The 20521-nt window shown below is 34.3% G+C and overlaps 1 protein-coding gene and 1 pseudogene across 2 annotated transcripts in view; one reads left to right on the top strand and one right to left on the bottom strand.

The window, feature by feature from the left end:
• The window catches only part of GNAS (GNAS complex locus), a 179728-nt gene that overhangs the window by 44190 nt on the left and 115017 nt on the right, over positions 1 to 20521 (top strand). The gene's annotated exons all lie outside the window — the stretch shown is intronic.
• Positions 8625 to 9276, bottom strand: LOC141504945 (large ribosomal subunit protein eL19-like; annotated as a pseudogene).

Consider the following 20521-nt stretch of genomic DNA (forward strand, 5'->3'; position numbering starts at 1 on the left):
AGCAAAAACCCGTTATCTTATTATGTAATTCTGCTGTCTCTTATGCTATATTTTTCTTCCTTAAGGATATGATTTCTCTCTCATCAGCTTAGATCAATGTATGTCATGAAATCATTGTAAAAACTAACAGACTGCCTTCTGTGGAGGTGGGGGGAAAGAAGATTGGGGGGACAATTGTAAAACTCAAAATAAATAAAATCTTAAAAAAAAGAAAAGAACTGCCCCAAGGTAGAGGACTTGAGCAACTAGATGGAGGATGAATTGGAGTTGGGAATGTCTTAGGTCATGGAAGACACTAGTTAAGAGTCTATTGCAAGATAAGATATGATGAGAGCCTGAATTAAGGTGATGATGGCTCAATGATTAGTGAGAATATGTTAAGTGCAAGAGATGTTGTGGAAGAGCCTTTCCACCTTTAATTGTACTATGCTACTTCAAGGATGAAATAATTTATAGCAAAATAAGGCTTTGGAGATGTTCGGCCAGTGCTCAGGCAAAGGCCCAGGATGAATATATAGTATCTGTAAATCATTTGCATAAAAAGTTAACTGATGAGGTCACTGAGTGAGATAGTATAGAGAGGGAGATAAAAGGGGTCTGGTCTGATCTTTGGATATGCCTGTAGTTAGGGAGCATGATATAATTCAGTGGTATCCAAACTTTTTTATAGCACACTCCTAATAATAAATTTTTAGTATAAGCTACTAATAATATTTGCTTATTCATAAATTATAGCTCTCCATATTGATAATTATGTATATTTTAAAACATATTCATTTCAATTTAAAAAGAATGAAAATACCATGAAGTACTGTTTCATCCTAGAGCAAATAAGGGAGCCTCTGAAGTTTACTGAGTTAAGAAGTCATAAGACCTGTGCTTTAGGAAAATCCCTTTGGTTATGCAGAGGGAAGAAACTTGAAGAAGGGAGGCTTATTAATAGACTGTTGTAATAATTGAGCTGAAAGGCCATGAGGGCCTTACTTTTAAAAGTTTTTTATTGAAACAATAGGCAATATATTTTGATTTGCCATTTTAGTGAGAGCTCTGCAATAGCTAGGCTTTGTTTACTAAAGCATTTATTAAATCCACAGAGGGCACATAAAATTGTGCTGCAGCTGTCTGGGCTTTATATTGGACATCCCTGACTTAGATAATGGCTATGTGTATAGATAAAAGCAGAGAGATTGAAGAGATGTTGTAGAGATAGAATTAGTATTTGACAAATGTTTGGATATGTAGAATAAGGGATAGTGAAGGGCCAAGGTTAATATTCAGGTTGTAAACCATTGGTACTAGAATGAATTAATGATCATTTATTAAGCACTTACTATGCACATAGCACTGTACTAAGCACTGGGGAAACAAATAGAAAAGTAAGTCAGTCTGCTTTCAAGGAGCTCCCTTTCTAAGATGGAAGACAATGCTTAATAGAGGATTTTAGTTAAAAATTGAATGGAGGGGCAGCTAGGTGGTGCAGTGGATAGAGCACTGGCCCTGGAGTCAGGAGTACCTGAGTTAAATCCGGCCTAAGACACTTAATAATTACCTAGCTGTGTGGCCTATTGCCTTGCAAAAAAAAGAACAAAAACAAAAACAAAACAAAAAAACCTAAAAAAATAGTTGAATGGAAAGGTCCCATGGTCTTTAGAGTACAGTGGCAGAGCAGATGGTAATATATTACCTTTCATGTCATTTCTAATGAAAAAAATCATATCTTCTTCAGGTGCTGAACCATTTAGCAGTACCAGCAGTTTTTATGGCAATAACTTTGTTTTTTGAATTTTCAGTTGCTGTGGTTGCAGCACCTGCAGGCCAGGCCACATCTTCATGGGCTTCTATCCTAGAATGATGGCCACAAGGGCTTGATTAGAAGCAGAGTTGGATGTCTGGATGTTGCTTCTTTTCCCAACACTCTTGGACCTGCCCATTAGTGGCATTTGGTCAGCAGTTGATATTGGTTGAAACAAGGAAAATTGACCCCTTCTTCAGTGATTTTCCCCTTCAGTGATAGCTGTGAGGCATAAGAAACAGAATTGATGCTCTTGTCAGTACTTTTATTCCCAAAGCTCTTGAGTTCAGCATCTTAGAGGAGGATAGAGTAGATGGTGGAGGTGACATGACTTGTCTGGCCTGAGTTGCCTCTTGCTTTTCCCTCAGGGTGCCTTGTTGTTTCAACAGTGATGGTAATGCCATGGTAGGAAAGTCTGGTAAAGGAAGTTTGCTAGTGAAATAATTACTTGTTGTGGATACATTGTTTGATATGCATATGAGATATCTGGTTTGGTGATGAGGGACTAAAGTTCAGAGAAGATGGAGATAGAGACTTAGAGATCTGTGAGTCATCTGCATTTAGATAATAATCAAAACCATGGGAACTGATAAAGTCATCAAGTGAGAAAGTATAGAAAGAGAAAAAGTATCTAAAACACATCAGAGTCTTGGGGAATAGGGGCCAGAATATAAATGAAAAATCTAGCCTAGGAAACTGAGGAAGTGGTCAGAAAGGAAGGTGAAAACTGACAGAACTGTTAGAACAACTCAAAGTTAAAATTAAGGATTCAAACACATTATGATGCAGACTTCTAGAAGCATAAATCTGATTAAGAATCTTGTAGCCAGGGGTCACTAGGTAGTGAAGTGGATAGAGCACTGGCCCTGGAGTCGGGAGGACCCAAGTTCAAATGTGGACTCAGACACTTAATTATTGCCTAGTTATGTGACCTTGGGCAAGCCACTTAGCCTATTGCCTTGCCAAAAAAAAAAGTCAAGAATTCTGTAGCCTATAGCTTGTTTTATATTGGTTCTGAGGACAGACATTTCTGATATTTCACTCCTCTTGAACTTGTTCCCATGGAATTTGGAACCAAATCAAATCACTGTTACCATCCTTAAAAATTTTTTTCTACAGAGAGCCCATGAAGGAGAAATATCCAGGAGGAGATGATTGTCAGCAATGTCAAATGCTGTAGCGAAGTCAAGAACGATGATGAGAAAAGGTGTTTATATTTGGCAATTAAGTAACTGTTACAGTGGAACATTTCAGCTTAATGAAGAATTAAAGATATAAAAGAGGTAGAGATCTTCAAACTAAACTTCTAGCAAGCAGAATAAGTAAAATGCATCAAAGGTTCTTAGTCATCATGTGTGATGAAAAATGCATGGACTTTTTGACTTGCTGAATTTGAGTATCAAATAGATTTATCCAAAGTCATAGATTAGATTGTCATTGACTATGACCTTAAGGTTCCAGATTGAAGAATTGACATTTTGTGATTATGTGAGCATTTGTTAAATGCCTATTACATTCCTATAGTCTTTTTTTATTTTATTTTTATTTTAGGGGTTTTTTTTGCAAGGCAGATGGGGTTAAGTGGCTTGCCCAAGGCCACACAGCTAGGTAATTATTAAGTGTCTGAGACTGGATTTGAACCCAGGTACTCCTGACTCCAAGGCCGGTGCTTTATCCACTACACTACCTAGCCACCCCTTACATGCCCATAGTCTTGTGAGATACTATGTATGTTACCCCAGAATAGTATACTATATAGTCTTTAACACTGAGGACTTAACAAACTAAATGAGAACATAAGATCAACAGAATAGAGAGTGTAATAAACCTGCAAAGAAATTAGTGTAGATTGCTGAAGGTACCTAAGCTTTCTGAGCATACATTTCTAGATAAGTACTAAAAGTATATTATACACTGTTATACTTTATATTTCCTTAAAGCCTTAACAATAAGCTCTGCTCATGACAACTTACAAATTGATACAGGCCTCTTACAGTACAAACTTTTCCTCTAGTGTTCTTGTCTATATTTCACAAATGAGTAAACTAAAATATCTATGAAATAATTTTCCCAAGGTCATACCAAAGAGTGCACAGTAGAAATTTGAGGAATTGGATTTGCTAGTTTTTAAAGTCCCTTCTGGGGGGGCATCTAGGTGGTACAGTAGATAGAGCACCAACCCTGGAATCATGAGGACCTGGGTTCAAATTCAGCATCAGATACTTAAAAAATTTTTTTATTTGTTATTTAAGGCAACAGGGTTAAGTTACTTGCCCAGGATCACACAGCTAGGCCATTATTAAGTGTCTGAGGTCAGATTTGAACTCAGGTACTCCTGATCCTAGCTGCTAATTGCCTTGTTGTGTGACCTTGGGAAAGTCACTTAACCCCATTGCTTTGCAAAAAACAATAACAAAAAAAAATCCCTTCTAGTTCTGAATCTGTGCTCCTTCCTTGATAGATAAATGAGCTTTGGGTCCAATTTAAACCCAAGCTTTATGTTCCCAAGCGCTCTTTCTTTCTGCTACGCAAATATAGTAGCAATGTAGTCTTATTGTGATTGGGGGCTGAGGAGAGCTTGGCCAGAGATTGAGATGTGATACTGCCAATGGCTATTACCAGAAGGAAATGGGAAAGACCAGCAAAATTTGCTCATCCCTTCCAAAGCCCTATAAAGATGGGTCAATAAATATGTCTAATTTTAAAAAAATATTTTTTATAGTTGTGGCTCTCTTTAATAAAATGTGCCTTAATTTTTTTTGTTTTTTCTTTAACTATTAAAATAGAGTATCAGTTACTTATATTAATTTCTAAACTCATCCTTTTACTCTCTTATAGCATACAATTGAGAAGTGTTTATTGTGCATCTGCCATGTTCCATTCCCTTCTGCAAAGGAGCATGTGTGAGAGCATTCTCATTTTCTTTCTTTTGGTCTGTGCTCATTCTTTGTAATTTTGCAACATTCATTGCTCTGTGATTTTTCTTTCTTTCCATTTACATTATTTTCTCAGCTCTGCTTACTTCATTTTGCATCAGTTCATATAAATCTTTCCCTTCTCTAATTTTATATGTATAGTTTCTTGCAACAGAGTTGTATTCCATTACCTTCATGTTTCTTATGTTTACTTATTCTTCAGTAAATAGGCATTATGTTTGTCTCCAGTTCTTTGTTACATTAAAAAGTGCAGTGCAGTTATAAATATTTTGGTGTTTATGGGATCTTTCTTTTTATTACTGATGTCTTAGGGTATATGTTTAGCACTTGAATCTTTGAGTCAAAGGACATGAACATCTGAGCCATTTTATTTTCATAATTCCAAATAGCTTCCAAAATGGTTGAACTTATTCACAATTCCATTAACAATGTACTAAAATGCCTATCTTTCCACCATTTAAGTGCAGTAGTCTTTTGTTACTTGGCTATTTTCCTGGGTGAAATCATAGCTAAAACCTCTTAAATCCAAGTCTTATAACTTGAAACATAAAAAGAAAAATTAAAAAGGTTATTATATTATGGTTAGTATATGAAACTACCCCAGTGACTTGCCTAAGGTCACACAGCTAGTTATTTACTTTCTTTTTGGTATCATATTCAAGTTCTTTGAATTTACTTAAATTCTTAATTTATTTTTCTTTCTTTCCTATTTTTCTATTTTTCCCCCATTTTAATTTACCTCTGACTCTACTGGTTCAAAATTATTCCTCCTCTCTGTCTAATCATTTATTTTAAGTAACACTTTCATTGTTTCTTTTACTTTTTCTCATTATTTCTCTTTTATAAATTTTATTTTCTGATTTATGGACAGTACCCTTTCTCATTCTCCTTTATTTTTTCCATGATGCTAAAACTTTTTTTTTGCAAGGCAAATGGGGTTAAGTGGCTCGCCCAAGGCCACACAGCTAGGTAATTATTAAGTGTCTGAGGCCGGATTTGAATTCTGGTACTCCTGACTCCAGGGCCAGTGCTCTGTCCACTGCGCTACCTAGCCACCCGGTAAAACTTCTAAAGAACTAGTACCCTTTTCTATTCCATTTCAATGTTGTTGTCTTTGTATGTCTTATACCATCCTCTCTATTTTCACCTATGCTTTAATTTTAGGCATTTTAATTCATGGGATCATATTAGATGGAAACAATGTTATATGACAGGAACCACTCAGTGTTCCATTATAAAGTTTGTACCCCTCTCCTCCACCTCCACTGCCCCCTACTGCTCTTTATATTATTATCAGTTTGCATTCCTGAGATAGTCTTATGCTGTTTTTGATTGTGTCCCTGTTACCATTCCAGATGCTGGCTGCCCTCAGGAACTTAGACTTTCATCATCTAGGTTGTATAAGGTGTTATAACTCTTTCTCATAGAAGGTGGTTTTCTAATGTGCAAACTCCTCCCAAATGAAACCTATTATATGGTAGCTATATATAGTTTTATATGTATTCCTCCTTTCCCATAGGAATGATCTTTATTGGGACATTTTCCTTTCACTCGTAGAATACAACTGTTCTATATTGCTTCTCTTCCAGTTCTTTCACACCTTTGTTTTTGTTCTATTCTCCCTCAGAAACCCCCACTTTGTTGAGAAACCAATGAAAAATATCCACTCACTGTTCATCTGTGGATTTGGTGGAATTTATTTTCTTTCTTCCCTTTTAATCTACCATTCTGTCATTCTCTCCACAAAAAAGATCAAGTCACTTTATATAGGGGATGAGGGAATTTGGTCCATGAAATATTAATTAAACTCAACTTTCCCTTCTGCAATTTTTTCAAATTTGGATGTGTAGTTCCTTAGGTCCATTTTCTCCTATGATGATATCTTTGTTGTTCCATTCCCTTTCCCCACCCCCAACCAGATCTTAAAAAAAATCAAGAGAATTTATTTCATTCCTTAGTAATGTTTGTCTTTCATTCTCAAAGAAGACCATTATATCAGGGGTGGGGAGTAGGGAGTAGGACTGTACTAGGTCACCAGCCTCATTTTCCCTTCCAGAGTAATCTGGATCCAGTGGCCAGATATGTATTTCCTTGATCATTGAACTTATTTTACAAATTTGTGTTTGTTGTTTGAAAAATTTGCAAGTCAGATTTTCTACAACACTCTCTGCATCTCTTTAGAGTTATCTTTCTCTTTTTCTCTCTCCTCCTGGAATGCTTTTAACTATCTTTATTTTGTTAAATATTCATCTTTTTTAAAATTTGATGATTAGCCTCAGGTTTATAGAACATTGTTTTGTGAAGCAGCTTGAGGGGTTTTTTTTGCTTTTTTTGGAATGTGTTATTCCATATCTCATCATTTTTAGTGAATGTGGAATAATCCTGTGGTATTTAAACTACATTTCCTTCATATTATGAGGTCTTTCTACTGACTGCTTACAAAATTTGTATTGCTCTATTTAATTGCTACATGCCTTAGAATCTGAGGTTTGAGATTTTTTTCCCTTGCAATGATTCTATAGTTTGATTCAATTAGTGCTTTATTGTCTATATACAGTGGTCTAAAGTCGTATTTTATTTTTCCTCTTGCATTGTAATATTCAGGTTTTTCATTTGTTATGCTTTTGTTTGGTCACTGAATAATCCCTGCAACATTCTGTCTTCAGGGTCAGTCACTTAGGAGGTGTTCTTTTAATACTTGTTATTTTTTGCTTCTCTTCTGCCTAATTTTCTTCCATATCAGTATTTTGGTGTTCCAATTTCTTTCTCTCTCTCTCTCTCTCTCTCTCTCTCTCTCTCTCTCTCTCTCTCTCTCTCTCACTTTTAGTCCTTTGGAGAGATTCTCTATCATATATTTTTCCAATCATTTTTTTGTTTTAATATGCATTGAAAGCTCAGATTTCTGATCTAAATTTATTCCAAGTTTCTTCTTTTAAAAAGTTTATTTCTCTTTTGAACCATTCTGAAGTTTTGTTGTTCTCTGATTTCTGGGGTGTTTGCAAAATAATACTGGTTTATTTTATTTTGTGTTGTTATAATACTTGTTTTATATGTTCTGGTTGTTTTTGAAGTTTCATGTATTCCTTTTTTCCCATTTTTATGAATATTTTTGTTGATTTATCTGCTTCTTCCATCTTTCATCTTAAATTTTTAGTTTTTCAACCTTTCTCTTCTATTTCCAATATCAGGCTTCCTCATAAGTTAACCCCTTCCTAGTGTACTATTGACCTCGTGGCTAGATTATTGAAGAACTTCAACCTCTTCATGCTCAGGATATGGAGCACAACTAAACCAGGTCCTTGTCTTAAAAAATTTTTTCCATGAAAAGGCCTGACCACAACTGGATTTGAAGTCTACTTTTTTTAGGTGTCTACATTTCCAACACATTCCGACAAATCTGTGGCCCTAACTCCCCCTCCCAGTTGCTTTTCCTTTCCCTTTTCCAATTGTTGTTGGGCAGAATTTGTGTCTCTAAACTTTTGTGGGTTGTAGAAAGGTTTGAAACTTAGTCACTACCATGGAAGATCTTTACAGCACAATACTGTACTAAATAAACTTGTTTTGTGTTTCTATACCTCAGGGACTGAATGGGATCTCTCTGCCTGTTCAAGTGATCTCATTCCATACTGTCTCCTTCAGTTGATTGTCCCCCCTCTGTCCTCCCTATTTTTCACTTAATTTTAACCTCTCTCCTCTACTGACTCATTTCCTAAAGTCTATGAACATATTCATATTTCACTATCCTGAGAAAAAAAACCCTCTTTATCCTTTCCTCTTCTCCTAACTATAGTCCTATATACTTTCTGCTCTTGAAAAGGCATTCTAAAGTAGGTACCTCCAGTTTTTTTCCTCACATTCATTTCTTTCTTTTTTTTTTTGATGGGACATCCAAGACAGCCTGTCAAGTTTTATTTTATGAGCCAAATAGAAAGGTACTATGTACAGAGGAGATAGGGGAGAATCATGTTTTAGTCTCCTCCTCCTTGGACAAAGTCTTGATAATCTCCTCTTTCTTAGCCTGCAAATGCTCTATCCCAACACTTCCATGCTTCTTTGGTCTTAGAATGGCAAGCTTCAGCCTGGTCAGCCAAGAGTTTCTTTCAGGCCCTGTATGCCTTCAGTTTATGAATGTGCTCCATGAGGATCTGCTTATTCTTGAACACATTTCCATTCACCTTCAAATAAAAACTGTGGTACATATGGCAGTTTATCTTTTTTGGATTCATGGTATCTTCAGAGTAGATGGCACAGAATCCTCATTCGCCACATTCAAGTCACCTTCTCAGGCATATGAGCATTGGCAGTACCCTTTCTCTTACTAATGCCCACGTGCCTGCCCTTCCTTTGAGCCAGAGTATTTTTTTTGAATCTGACTTGAAAATGCACAGTAACAGGCTTTCTGATGAACAGCCCTTCTTTAATTCGCCTCTGGATCTGCTGATGGGAATTGATGTTGGCAATTTCATTGGTCTCATTGGGGTCAAGCCATACCTTCTTCTTTCCACATCGAAGGACACTAAGTCTCTTCTGAAGCCTAAGCATACTCATGGCTTGCAGCTGCAGCATGGAAAAGGAAAGGAGAGAGCCTCACATTCATTTCTTAATGGCCTTCAAGTCTGACTTTTGATCTTTTCATTCCACTGAAACTAGATCTCTCCGAAGTTACTAATGCATTAGGCATTAATGCAATGTTTTTTGAGACACTACTTTCTCTTGGTTCTCCTCCTCCTACCTATCTGACCATTCCTTAGTTTCCTTTGCTAGATATCTTTATCTTCTAAAATTCTTAATTATCGAATAGCCTAAAATTGAAATTTGAATATCTAAAGCAAAGTTTTTATTTGAATTAAGGTATAAGATAGCTCAATATGGTAAAAAAAATTGGAGTAGAGATAATACTTCAAAAATGTTTGGATTAAGTTTTCACATATTTTTATCTTTTCTAACTTGAGTTTCATTGAAATCCACTCAGAGTGCTCTGCTGAATTTAATTTTGTCAATCTTTTAATTAACAACTACTTGTTTCCCTAAGTGAAAAGAATTCACTTTGTCTCATAGAGGCAGAAAGCAATGCATATATAAATTTTGCTGATGGATATCTTGAGTATTGAAAGCGACTATTCAATATATGCTTCAATTAAGTCGTAATGTATTTATTTAGGAAAACATCTATTTTGATTCTGTGATATCTCTTAAGTATAATAGTGTATGATATACTTTTAACATTTTGTAGTATAAATTCAGACTGCCTAAGCTGGTGAGACTTAAGCAGACTCTAAAGATATTAAAGAAGAATCAGCTTAGGCAGGAAAAAGATCAAGAGGAGCCTAAGTAGGAAAGAGTCTATAGAGACTTCCATTAGCAAACTGGAAAACTAAGATGAGTTCCAGAGCTAGGGCAGAAGCTATTTTTATTTTTTTCCTTTTGAATAAGGGTAGTCCTAGCATCACGAATACTAGTTTTAGTCAGGAGACCAATGGACCTCTCATTACGACAGAAGCAAAGATAGAGTCTTTGGGAGGATATTCTGGGATGGTAGAGACTCTCAGATGTCCCCAGGTTACATTTTAGTATATATTTTAATTGACTTCTCATATTAATAGTTCTGTATGTAATAAGCTTCTCTACTCTATAAAAATATTTTAATAGACATTAATCTAATTTGAAAATTATTATAAAATTTGATAGGAATAGATTATCAGATTAGAACTTGTAAGGAAAAGAATTTCAAATGCTTTATTAGAAGCTTAACATAAGAATACAGAATTTTTTCTAAAAATTTGCAAAGTATTTACTTAATTTAATGTTGACACAAAGTATCATGTCAGTTTTTAAAATTAATGTTTCAAAATCTTCAATACTATTCTTTGTTTATTCTTACTCACTTTTCTTCTTGCCTAGTTAATGTATAATTCTTCCAATTCTGCTTTTTTTCTCTTTCCATTATTTCTTAAAGATCTTTCTAGATTTTTTTTGGTAATCCCAGTACTTTTTGGTTTTAACTACAGTGTAAGTATTTTATCAAGTTAATGTACCAGAATTAGTTAGTCAAATTGTTGGCTCTTTTTGCTGTTTTTAGTTTATTTTCTGTGTGATTACATTTAATGCTACTTAGAAAAATGTTTGAAACCATGGTTCTTTTTTTAAACATCAAATTCAGAGTATAGTGAAAGTGTAATTTTTTTATAGAAAAATAATTTAATTCATTTTCTTTTAACCAATGAATTGTCTTTCTAAAACATCTACTAAGTGTTTGGAAATTCTAATGCTGAAGGAGAATAATAGGGGAATGAAGTATTTGGGAGAGATTAATATAAATATACTTACTATATAAATACATAAATCACTGATTTATCAATATACAAATCAAAATCAAAGCATTTAACTTTTGAGGTTTTATAAATTAATTCAGAGAGAATCAAGCAATTTTCCTCTTGGTTTCACAACTTAATCTTTATATTATTCAAACCATAGTAAAAAGAAGATAAAAAAATTCTGACAACCTGCTAACCTAATAGATTATCTACATTTACATGGTAATTACTTCAGAAGTCTTTCACATTTTTGGTATTACATTCTTGAATTAGAGTGTGGGTTTTGTTTTAGCAGTTCTATAGTCCCACACCTATTCACATATAAAGATAAATGAGGAACGTGCTCAAATTATCTATACTTAGACTGGAATTTTTCCAAATGTTCTAATACTACTTAGACTAAAAATAGCAAACTGAATTGGAAAACATGTAGTTTCGAGAAAAAATTTTTCATACCATTTATAGACTTGAGGATTTGATATGCTGGAATGCAGCATAATTTTTACATTGAGTCCCCTCTTTTTGACTTAAGAATGAGCTAGGTAGCGTAGTGGATAAAGCACCGGTCCCGGAGTCAATAGTACCTGGGTTCAAATCCGATCTCAGACACGTAATAATTATCTAGCTGTGTGGGCTTGGCCAAGCCACTTAACCCCGTTTGCCTTGCAAAAACCTAAGAAAGACAGAAAGGACGAAAGAGAAAGAAAGAAAGAAAGGAAGGAAGGAAGGAAGGAAGGAAGGAAGGAAGGAAGGAAGGAAGGAAGGAAGGAAGGAAGGAAGGAAGGAAGAAAGAGAAATATAGATTTTACTACCTATAAAGTTATGATTTTTTTGCATTTGTATTCATTGAAGGATATGTAAAAACCTTCCCTGGAGTTGAATCATTTTACAAATAACACTAGAGGTGTGGGGGCAACTAGGTGGCATAGTGGATAGAGCACCCAACCCCAACTGCAAAGACCTAAGTTCAAATTTCACCTTAGATACTAACAATATGATGCTGGATAAGTCACTTAACCCTCATTGTCTCCTCTCCCTCAAAAAAAGAGGCCAGAACTGTTAAATTTATAGCTGATCAGACCCAGCACAACATAGATAATAGATTAATAGATGATAGATAATAGATAATAGATAATAGATTAATTAATGGTTTTCATGCACAGCATGAAGTAATACCTTTCCATAGATCTAGCCCAAATTCATAATTTTACTGATGAGAAAACTGAGACCCAGGAATGGTAAGTGACTTTTCCCAAGGTCATACAAGTAGTAATAGAGCCAACTTCTCTAACTTCAAAATCAGTGCTGTATACATGGAAAGTATTTGTCTTGGTCATGGTGTCATAACTAGAATGTGTCAGGGATAAGGCATTCCCAAAGATATATATACAGTGAATATCAGACTATAAGTGAATAAGTGGAGTATGAATTGCTGCAAGACTTGAAAGATGCAAGATAGTTGGGAAAGATATTGTGAAGTGGATGATTTTGAGCTGGGCCATGAATAATGGAGATAGAATGTTACCAGGGGAATTTTTGGAGGTTGGGAAGCACTGCAAAGGAATAGCGATGATAAAGTGCAAGAAATGTTTTAGGGAAGAAGAAAAGTGGTTTTTAATCTTGGTTTCTTACAATATTAATTTGTTTTCTGTTATAACTTGTTGCTTTGCTATCTGTGAAACTTGCTAATTTTATTTTATAAGCATATTGATAATTAAGAATTGGAAGCAAATGAAAATCCTAATTCTAAAGTGGCTTTTTAGAGAAATCTCTTGTCAATTTTTTTAAAATTTTTTTTAGTTAGTTTTTTTTCCAAGGCAAATGGGGTTATGTGGCTTGCTCAAGGTCACACAGCTAGGTAATTATTAAGTGTCTGAGGCGGGATTTGAACTCAGGTACTCCTGACTCCGGGGTCAGTGCTCTATCCACTGCACCACCTAGCTGCCCCTCTTGTCAATTATTTTTGAAAAAAAATTATTCTAAGCTTAATCATCAAAAAGAACATTTCCATACATGCAAAAAAATTCCACATGAAATTTCAAATATTCATTTTATACTACTTGTTTTTATATTTTAAATTATATGATAAATTATTGACATGACTTTCAAAATCGTCATGTGTTTGTGTTCCTTCTGAACTTTCTTCTGATGTCTTCTGTGCTGATTTTAAAATATTTCATTGGCCTTCTTTTTTGGCATCCACATTGCTTTCTCCTCTCCTTTCCAAGTCTTAGTCTCTCCCCCCAGTTAAAAAAAATAGAAAAGAAAATGAAAAGAAAAATTCTTCTAACTTATGAACCTGATTAAATAAAACAAATTCATGTAGTTGTATGTCCAGAAATTTATTTTTCTTCACATCTTTCACCTTTTGTCAGGAAATAGTAACTTGCTTCTTCATAGATTCTCTGGAGATGTAGTTTATCTTTGCACTGAACAAAGTTTTTAAATCCTTCACAGTTGTTTCCCCATACAGTGTTGCAGCCCTTATGTAAGCTGTTTTACTGGCACTTTACTCTGTAGCAATTGGTCTACTACAGATTTTCTGAATTGAATTTTTAAGTGCTCAAAAACTATCCCTTTAATGATTTGTTCTAGAATTTTACCTGCAGTGAACCAAACTAGATTATGGATTTGAAAATTTTTGAGCTTTTGTTTATTTCTGGTTCTGACACATACTGGCTTTGTGACCCTGAATAAATTATTTAACCTCTCAGTGTCCTGGGTGACTAAAATAAATTTTAGAGGTGTTAATCTACATTCATAAAGAAAATTTCTTTATACCTAGGAATTCCCTGTACTAGTGAAAACTTGGGTCTAGTCCCCAGGTAGCATATTACTTTCTTTTTATAAAGTCCTGTAAGATTTTATAAAGTCAGGGAATATAAAAAGATATTTTACTGTATTCATGATCAAAATATATGTTACTGAATAGCATTACTGACAGTTCATACTAAATTTTCAAAGTCCTTGAATCTGTATTAAATTTCTTTTTGATAATTTTGACAAATGGACAGGAATTCTTTTCTTATTCAGTCAGTCAATAAGCATTTATTAATCTTTTTATTATCTTCCATTTACGAACCACTAATTACCCTCTAAAAATATGATCTTCTAAGTTATTCCAGATATATTTTCAGGATTCATTTAGCATTTTCTCTTCTAGAGTCATCTGGGTTCAGTGACCAGATTTGAATCAGGACAACTGGAGATGGCCTTGGATGAGAGGCAATCAGGGTTAAATGTGTCCATGGGTGTTTGTTCAGATACAAAGGAGAGTGTAATGATTTCAGATAAAAGGTCATAGCAAAATTCTATGAGAAACTTGAGAAGGGGGAAATCACTTCCCTTGTTGACAAGGGGAAGAGAAAATTTCATGGAAAAGGTGATGGCTGTGGTATGAGAGAAAGAAAGAATCATAAGTAGATGGTGATGGCAAGAAATCTGTTCCAAGTACCTAACACAGATCTGCTTAAGAGAATAAGAAGGGGCTGCTGTATAATTTTTGTTCCTAATAGATTTATACTTCTCAAGGATAAGGATTCTTTACTTTTTGTGTGTTTGCCTCTCTAACTAGTGTCTTGAAGATTTTGTCAATTGGTCACTTCAGTTGTGCCTGACGCTTTCTGAGCCAATTTGAGATTTTCTTGTCAAAGATGCTGGGGTGTTTGCCATTTCCTTCTACAACTCATTTTACAGATGAGAAAACTGAAGCAAATAGTGTTAATTGACTTGTCCAGAGTCACATAGGCTAGTAAGTATCTGAGGCTGAATTTGAACTCCAGTCTTCCTTGTTCTATGGCTAGGACTCTGGCCATTGTACACTTAATTGTCCCAGTATATGCTCATTAAATTGTATTGAAAATCCAGTTATTGACTTTGTAATTTGGTTGACATTCCATTCCCCCTTTATGTGCTCTGTCCAAGATTCAGATATCACCCAGCCCAGTGTATGACTTTTTTCTAGAAAGATACAAAGCACAGGAAAATACATACACAAACACATGGGGGAAACCTCCCGGATAAATAGACCCCCCCAGAAATTAATTGCTCCAACTTTTTGAAATCTCATGTTTATGTTTTACATCCCATCTTTCCAGTACAGTTAACTCTATAACCATAGAATAAGATTCAGTTTAAGGACATCAGTCAAGAGACCTAGACTTGACCATTTTATATGCTATCTAAAAATAACATCTGAGAGGAAGAGAAACACATACTCTTTTTTCACTGCCATGATCATAGAATCATAAAATTTTAAAGTTATAAAGGGCCTCAGAGGTCATCAAGGCCAACCTGTATGAACAGGAATTTCCTTTATAATATACCTAACAAGTGGTCATGGTACCTTTACTTAAAGACCTTCCCCAATTAATGGTGGTGAAGACAACACCTGTCAAAGCAAAATATATTATTATCTGCATTTTACAGATAAAGAAATTGAGAAAAATTAAATGACTTCTCTGTGGCCATAAATCTAACTTGAGAATTGAGATTAGAAGATAAATTTCTTCTGACTTCACATTCAGTGCTCTATCCACTTTATCACAGTGTCTAAAACTGAACTGGTTTTAAAGTCACAGAACTATTTCACCTTTTCATTTAATAGCAAATGATTGGATATGGATGGCAGCTAATAGAGAAGGAAGATGACTGGGAAGATAGTGAGAATCATCAGAAATAGAGAAGCTGAAGGTGGAAGGGTGGAGGGGGAAGATTTCAGTTTGGGACGTAATGAGTTTGAGGTGCCTAAGACATCCAAGTGGACATATACATAGGTAGTTGGTGCTATGATCCTAGAGCTCTGGAAAGAAGATGGAAATAAAAAGACTAGGAATTCATTTATATAGACCTGATGATTTAAACCTTGGAAGTAGTTGAGATCACCAAAAAAGAGAGTGCAGAAAGAAAAGTGGTTCATGTACAAAACCTTACAATCACCATGAAAGCTAGTAGAGCATAGTGAAAAGAGGATTGAATTTGAGCTCTGAGACCTTAGCCAGATCTTTTGACCTTTCTGGGTCTTTGCTTCTTCCTCTAAAATGAGCAATTTAGATGAAATGATCTTAAGCTCTCTTATAGTTTTAAATCATTTGAACCTATATTCATAAGATGAGTAACTATGAAAAGAGATGTCAGATATAGGAGGTAAATGAGACTGTAGTAACATGAAGGTAAGAGAGCTGATGCTCTCAAGGAGAGAGATCGAGTATGTATATGATCACTAGTGTCAAATATGTTAGTAGTCATATGAAAGATTAGAATAGAAACAGAATGATGCAGTGAAATTAGTGATATACTGTAACCTTAGAAATAGTTGTTTCAGTAAACTAGTGATCACAGAAACTAGAACACAAAGTTTGAGGAATGATTGAATAGTAATAAAATAGATTTAACAAATTTGGTGTTATTATTTTTTCTTAGAGATTTGATAGTCACAGGAAGGTGATAAGACTTAATATGATGGGATGGCAGGATCATAGGAAAGTGTCTTTTAAAGCAGGGATGTCCAAAATTCAGCCCCCCTGTGAGTTTACTAAATGCTTTAGTAAACAAAACTGAGCTACCACAGAGCTCTCACTAAAAATGGCAAATCAAACTATATCATCTATTGTTTACATAGAAACTTTAAAAAGTAAGGTTGAATAACCCTGTTTTAAAGGATAGGGGTGAGCAACTAAGTTTTCTTTTAGAAAAAAGATCCATAATCAAGGGAGAGACTGAAGATGCGTAAGAAAGTCTTGGTTCAGCTTTAAGAGAACATGCAGGGGGATTTTAATGAGGGTTCAGGTGGAAGGGTCAGGCTAAGCAAGAAAGAAGGACCATCTTTTCCTCTTTGAAGGAAAGAAGAGATGTGTCCTAGTGCTTTCAAAAGTTTAAGAATTGAGGGAGTTCCTTTTAAGTTAAATAATTCTTTAGTTAAAGCTCCTGAAATTCAAACATATTTTTCCCTTAAATTATCTTTTGTTTTAACATCAGTCATTTCTGGATAAATTTCTCCCTATCTTCCCCAAATTAAAAAAAAATTAAGTAGAAGCAATCTGACACGAACTGTCTGATAGCATGTTCATCATTCCTTGCTCATAGTTACCTATCCTCTCCAAAGAAAGGAATGAAATGAATTTTCTGATCTTTTAAACCATTCAATTTTGTTTTAGAGCTCTTTAAATTTGTATTTTTTGTTGTTGTTGTACATATATTTTTCCTGATTCTATTTACTTCACTTTGCATCAGTTCATAGAATTCCTATGTTTCTCTAAATCCTTATGGTACAATAATATTCCACCACATGTGTATCTATTTTGTTTTTAGTTTTTTGCTACCACAAAAAAGTGTTCCTATGAACAGTTTGTTATCTTTTGAGATGTTTGAATTTTAGCTCTTTAGATTCATTGGGCATGAATATATTAATGACTCTTCTTGAGTAATTCCAAATTGTTTTTCAGAATACAGACTAATTCACACATCTCTTAATACTATATTAGTATTAATGGGTGGCTAGGTGGTGCAGTGGATAGAGAACTGGCTCTGGAGTCAAGAGTACCTCAGTTCAAATCCGACCTCAGACACTTAATAATTACCTGACTGTGTGGCCTTGGGCAAGCCACTTAACCCCATTGCCTTGCAAAAACTAAAAAAAAATACCATATTAGTATGTTTGTCTTCTTGCCACACAGTTGTTAGTGATTTATATTGTATCATGTTTTCATATAATTTTGATAGTTTTCAATTCTTTTGAAAGCTATTCCTGTGTTTTCACACTTGGGAAATAACTCTTAACTTTAATCTGTTTCCTGATTCCCTGTATACCTTGGATGTCCAAATTTTATCAGCTATTTTATGAAAAGACTATTAATTTCTCAAGTGACAGCTTTCCCTAGTTAGCTGCATTGATTTTTGTTTGTAAAAACCTTTTAAATTTTACATAGTTGAAATAGTATATTTCTGTTTTATAAACTCAGTCCTTTAATTAAGAATTCTCCTCACTGGAGGTGATACTAGGAGAGATTGAGGCTGGTAAATCACTCAAGTCAATGGAATTCTAAACTACAGTGGGCTAAGACAGTTAAGTGCCCAAACTAAGTCCTGCTTCAGTTTGGTGAGCCTCTGAGGGGACTACCAGGCTTCCTAAGGAGGGGTAAATTAGCCCAGGGCAAAAGTGGAACATGTTGAAGCTTCTGTGCCATTCAGCAGTGGGTTGTGTAGATCAGGCATTCACTTGAAACCTTTGTGTTCTGTGATTTTACATATTAATTACACCTTATTTTCTGCTTAGCTGCTTTCCAATTTTTCTAGAATTTATTATTTTTATTTAGTTTTTTATTGCAAGTCAGTGGGTTTAAGTGGCTTGCCCAAGGCCAGACAGCTAGGTAATTATTAAGTGTCTGAGGCTGGATTTGAACTCAGGTACTCCTGACTCCAGGGCTAGTACTCTATCTACTGCACCACCTAGCTGCCCCCCCCCTAGAATTTATTATTAAATTGACAGTTCTTCAGTAGCTTATGCTCTCAGGATAAATATTTATTTTCATTATTTCACATCTATCACATTAAATTTAAGTATATTTATGTTCCATAAGAAGAATATTTTAGGTACTATTAAGTCTTAGATTCCTAGTTCCTAGACTATCATAATTATTTCTTATAAAATCTTACTTTCAAATTATTAATTTCCAGTGCATATAAAGACCTTACTTATTTTCAAATTTAATCCTTAAAAAACTTAATCCATAAAAAATTTCAGTATACTTGACTTAGACTATTCTTATAATACTTGATTTCTGTTTTGTTATAAAGACTTATTTAGGAGGGTTTGTGCTAATTAAATTTGAGAATATTATACTTCACTCAGTTTTGATATAATAAAACAATCAGCCCTCATAATGAAAGAGTGATCAAAATAACATTTGATCTTGAAATTTCCATTTTATAAGATGAGTAGATTTGACTGTGGCAATAGATTGCTTTCTCTTCCTCCTCTCCCCCCCCTTCCCCTGCCCACCAATCATTTGATACAGTTGGGTGTATCAGATTTAATAATAGAACTGAGACTTGAAATCCTGAAAGAAGTCAAAGAAAAGATGGAAAAAAAATTGGTTTTAGGTCAGAGGTATTATATATTAAAGGATTTTTTCCTATCTTCTTGTAATTTGCTCTTTCATTGTTTGATGTTGGAGAAAATAATGCTTTCAAGACATTCATTCATTTAGCATTCTATAATCCTGATGAAACATGGCTTGATCTAAGGAAAATAAAAGTAGTTTAAACTTGAATTTAATTTTAATCTGTTGTTGTTTTTACTTTTGTACTCCTCTAATGTCCATAGCTTTAAAAACAAATCTGAACTTTGAAAGCAAAAGATTTGAGGGATTTGGGTTGTTACTAATCTTAAAAAAAAACTTTTTTTTGGATATGCTACTTTTTCATTGGTTTCATACCACTAGGAAATGTAATGGAGTATTGCTTTTAGTGTAAATTAGAGGTAGGAACCTCAGTAATTTCACTGATATTGGAAACTCACAGATGAGGAAACTGCCTCTCTGAATGTACTTTCTGTGCAACTTACAGTCTAATTAGAAAGTTGCTTAAGTGTTGAGATGTTATATGACTTGCCTAGAATCTCACAGCTAGTAGTGCTGTATATGCTATGACTTGATGCCTTTCACTTTTAGTATATAGTTCACTGGAAAGTTCATTCTGAAATTCATTTATAGACATGATGGACCTTTTTTTTAAGGATGAGACAGATAAGCTAAAATGAGTGTACAGAATCAACAGGTTTATTTGATAGAGTTCTGATGGAGTTTATTTTCTCTTATGCTTATGTTTTTAGGGCTAGGTTCTTAGTGAATATATTGGTGTGCATCCTGCTTTAGATATATTAAGAATATTTTTGGTATAGTGGAAAGATTTTTGAAACTGGAACCACAGGACTTGAGTTTGAATTCCAGCTCTATTACTTCCTGTATAACTTTGGACAAGTAACTTAATTTCTCTGAACTCAAGTTTCCTCATTTATAAAGTTGGATTAGGTGACCCTCTAAGATCTTTTCCAGCTTTTACTCTAAGTTCTATTATGTATGTCAAATCTATTTTCCTTTTGCAAATTTCTGTCAATTTGAACTATCCAGGAAATAGTATGAAAAGAATTAGAATTAATGTGGTAATTGTTTCCATGAACATCATATGCTATAAACATGAAAATTGCTTAGGGAAAGGTCAATTATGAGCTGGTTAGTAGAATGAGAAATATTACCACCAATTTCTGTCAACTTTTCTTAAATTGCCTTTTCCTGATAAATATTGTTACATTTCTCATTTTAAAAGTTTTCTGATTTAGATGCAGAGTAAAATATACATATATATATATATATATTAATATGGCCAATGTGAAAGTCTGCTTTGACTGCATATGTATATTTGTTGCAAGGATTTTGTTCATTTATTTTTTTAAAGTTTGTAGGTAGGAAGTAGGGACAAAG

The sequence above is a fragment of the Macrotis lagotis genome, chromosome 1 (assembly GCF_037893015.1).
Source record: "Macrotis lagotis isolate mMagLag1 chromosome 1, bilby.v1.9.chrom.fasta, whole genome shotgun sequence".
NCBI classification, from domain to species: Eukaryota; Metazoa; Chordata; class Mammalia; order Peramelemorphia; family Peramelidae; genus Macrotis; species Macrotis lagotis.